Raw genomic sequence first — 4,365 nt, 5'->3', positions numbered from 1 at the left:
TCTATGCAGCCATCTACCTCTGTTTTAATTATTATTATTATTTGCCTCCAGGGTTATTGCTAGGACTCAGTGCTGGCACTAGGAATACACTGTTCCTGGTGGCCATTTTTTTCCATTTTAATGGATAGGACAGAGAGAAAGTGGATCCTTACACAGGTACTTGGCACTTCGTAATATGTGCACTTAACCCGGTGCACTACCGCCCGCCCCCTCCTTGTTTTACTTCTTACGTTGAATCTAGTCTCCCCTAGTTCATATCATCTGTTCCTAGTTCCAGTCTGTCAGCTCTGCGGTATCCTCGATCCTCCAGTCATCTTCTTTTGACTATCAATTCCTCTACGATTATTCGTGCAGGCCTTGGGTTCTGACTAGTTCATAGCCTCCAGGGGATCAGAGGGTCAGAAGAGCTATTGTTTCTCAGACTGTGCTTAGCCATAAGCACAGAATCAGCACATAGGAAACATTCAGTAAATAGCCCTCTGTAATAGGAGGAAAAAAAATAGAACAAGTCAGCTGCCTCTTTGAGATCTGGGTGAATCAGATGTGAAGACAGTTTTATAGCTCTCGACATCCTCTATCCACGCTGAGTGTGTTCACTTCTTTCCCGGGTGCCTCAGAGGGTCTAGGTTTCAGAGGGTGCCTCCTTGTGGTTTAACAGGACCCCCGTTCAGTTGATCAGAAATATATATATATTTGAAATGCAAGCTCAGCGCTTGAGACTGAAACCAGTCAGTGATCCAAGGGCTAAGGAATCCAGTTCACTTTACCAGTCACTTTGCATTTGGCACTTCAGAATTCACTCCATGAAGCAGCCTTGAAGGTAGAAGTCAGAAGAAGTAACTGCAACTTCGGTAACTTGTCTGACCAAAGTCACATAGTTGGTCAGCAGGGGGACTGGGATTCAAGCTTAAATTGTTCCCACTCCCCACCGTCATGCTCTTTCTACTATCCCAGGCCTCTCTGTTCCATCGAATTATATTTAACCACCAACCCAGGGACTGTCTTGGGTCCAAATATCTCAAGCATGAACAAACTGAGATTTCCCAGGCATGAAGGGTCAGAATGGGTAGCTGGGTCCACAGAGAGAAACAAAGCCAGCCATTCCATCAGAAGCCAGCAGTAACCTCACACAGGGAGACTGTGGGCCAGGACAGCTGAAGGGATGTTTATGGGGAGAAAGCCTGGAGGATTAAGTTCCATGCACCCACCAGGCCCTTGATCCCACAGTGCTGTTTATGGCCAGAGCAGCGAAAAGTCAAACAGAATCGTTCTTCCTTTTTTTTTTTTTTTTTTTTTTTGTAATAGCTTTTGAGATTCACCTTAAGACAAGAAGAAAGGATTGCTTGGGCCCCATGCCTCCATCTACCCCCCCCCCAAAAAAAAGCAAATATCTCAAAAAATCAAAATGGAAATTGTGGTGACTTTTCAACTTTTCTATATACATGTAAATTTTGTATTTTGTTTCCCAGAGCACTGCCTCGGTTCTGGCTTATGACGGTGCAGGGGATTGAACCTGAGACTTTGGAGTCTCAGGCATGGGAGTCTCTTTGCAGAACACTGACTTTTTTTTTTAAATGTTTCTTTCTCTATTTTCTCTTTACTTCTTTCTCTCTTTTACATGTTTATTTATTTAATTTGGTCTGACAGAGAGAAATTTAGAGGGAAGGGATGGTGGAGAGGGTGAGAGAGAGAGACAGAGAGAGAGAGAGAGACAGAGACACCTGCAGCTCTGCTTCATTACTCATGAAGCTTTTCCCCCTACAGGAGGGACCAGGGGCTTGAACCTGTGTCCTTGTACACTGTGATGTGTGTGCTTAACCAGCTGCACCACTGCCTGGTCTCTCAACTTTTCACTTTCATCCTAGTTTCCAGCTCGGGGTCTCTGGGAAGTGTCAGTGACTAGATGAAACATTTGAGTTTGGTGATGATTGTTGTCATTCTGTCTTCTTATAAAGGGTGTTTTGAGCTGGGGTCCCAATACTTCTTGTTGTCCTGTGGTCTTCAAGCAAGGATCCACAGCCTCTGCTGGAAGAAAACAGAAACATGTTTGCAGAACCAGCAAGCATAGTATCTGTTATTTTCAGTCTTAGTTTTATCTTTAAAGCATTTGTAAAGAAGACATGCACATTAAAAAAGAAATGAAGGGAAATTTGCAGAAGCAGATTATATAACAGACAGATGTTACTTCTGGCTCTGTCTTCCTTAGCAGAAAACTCTTTATTTGTGTATGTTTCTTTGCTTCCTTTTTTTTTTTTTTTATTCCTTTTTCATTTTCTGCATGGAACCAGGCTGTAATCACAGAGCTCATGTAATGCTTGTTTAAACCTAACCACTTTCAATTAATATTCTATTGTAAACTTAAAAATATGATAGCCTGTTAGCATTGTAAGCTACATAATACCAATAAATTGTTCCTTGACACCACGTTTAAGCTCCTTTTTTCATTAATGCATGAGCTGGCTATTATTAAAGTAATAGACTGCTACCAAATTATTGTTTAAATTTACTTGTAGATCTCAAAAATCCAAAGATATATAACAAAAGTGCCCTTATTTGGAGGGATATGCAAATTACATAGAATACTGATTGAAGAAGAATTAGGCCCCTAAATTCTAGGTATTCGAGAGAAACATTAGAGATGTTCCATTCAGAATTCAATTGATGATGGTCCCCTTTATGTCTGTCGTGAACATGTGCAGTCATGGTGATCTCTCTCTTAGTGGAGGCAGAAAATTCTGTACTGAACAACTCTGACATTTGTCTAGCTAGAGCCTCTCCGCTGTAATAAGAAGATAAATCTAGGGAGGGTAGTTGTGCACCCAGCAGAGCAAACGCACTTCCATATGCGAGGACCCAGACTCAAGCCCCTGGTCCCCATCTCCAAGGGGGAAGCATCATGAATGGTGAAGTAGTGCCGCAGGTGACTGACTCTCCTCCTCTCTATCTCCACCTTCTCTGTCAATGTCTCTCTGTCTCTATTCGAAAGAAAAAGACAGTTAAGAAAGCAGGCAAGCAAGAAGGAAAGAAAGAAGTAAGAAAGGGAAGAAGCAAGGGAGAGTGGGAGGGAGGGAGGGATGGAAGGATAAGAAAAGAAAATACGGTTGAAGGGAAGGAAAGGAAGGAAGGAAGGAAGGAAGGAAGGAAGGAAGGAAGGAAGGAAGGAAGGGGAGGGGGGAAAGTGGCTATCAGGAGCAGTCAATTCATTGTGCAGGCACCAAGCACCAGCAATAACCTTGTGGGGAAAAAACAAAAACAAACAAAAAAAAAAAAACAGAAGTCTGTTCTCTTTCCAATAAAAGATAATCACTCTTACCCCATCTCAATGAAGCAAATGATTTTCCAAAGTCACTTAAACTATATCTAACCATTCTATAAGAACTTATCAAGGAATTCCTTAAAATTTTTTATTATCTTTACTTACTTATTGAATAGAGACAGCCAGAAATTGAGAGAGAAGGGGGTGATAGAGAGAAAGAGAGGGACAGAGAGACACCTGCAGCCCTGCTTCACCACTCACAAAGCATTCACCCTGCTGGTGGGGACCGGGGACTTGAACCCGGCTCCTAGCGCACTGTAACATGCGCATTCAACCAGCTGCACCACCACCCAGCCCCAGGAAATTCCTGTATGTCAAACACTTTTAACAACACTGGGAATAAAATGAGATCATGATATACAGGCAGGGATTTTATGTCACTGTAGAGATGGTGTAGGAATGTCGGACATTTGCATGTTTTTCCTAGAATCACAAAGAGCACAATTAGTTACCTGTTCCTGGTGCTTCTGCGCCATGGCCTGAACCTGGGGCTTCAATCAAAGCAAGTGTGCACTCTGTCAAGTGAGCTATCTCCCAGCCCTACTCCTTCTACAAGTATGAAATGTCACAGGACTAAGGAATCGGAGACTTTCTAGATCACTATTTCTCTGAGGATTTGCCAACAAGTAGTGGTCTCTCGAGTGATAATGTACTAGGGGAAAAAATAACTACAATGTTCAAAGTTCTAAGTTAAATAAGAATAAACAGTTGTCTTCATATAGGGCTTATGGGAAGCCTTCACAAGTGTATCTGTGTTATGATTCTCTAAAAGGCATTGCACGCAGGGTTTCCGAACGTATTTCACTGGGAAATCATTTTATGTGTCATCTCTAATGAGATGAAGTTTCTCTGGGACCCTCTTTGGGAAATTTAAACCAATTCTGGGTTTTTACAGATTAGACCAAGAAAAAAAGGAGTAATTTTCTCAAAAGGAACACACAGAGGAAAGAATTAGACCATCTAGCGAATTCTCCTTTTAAAAAAAAAAAGTCATCACAAAAGGGAACAGCAGCAAATGCTGGAGAGGGTGTGGGAACCCTCCTACACTG

Source organism: Erinaceus europaeus, chromosome 17, assembly GCF_950295315.1.
Source record: "Erinaceus europaeus chromosome 17, mEriEur2.1, whole genome shotgun sequence".
In the NCBI taxonomy this organism is placed as follows: Eukaryota; Metazoa; Chordata; class Mammalia; order Eulipotyphla; family Erinaceidae; genus Erinaceus; species Erinaceus europaeus.
This window is presented reverse-complemented; position numbering follows the sequence as displayed.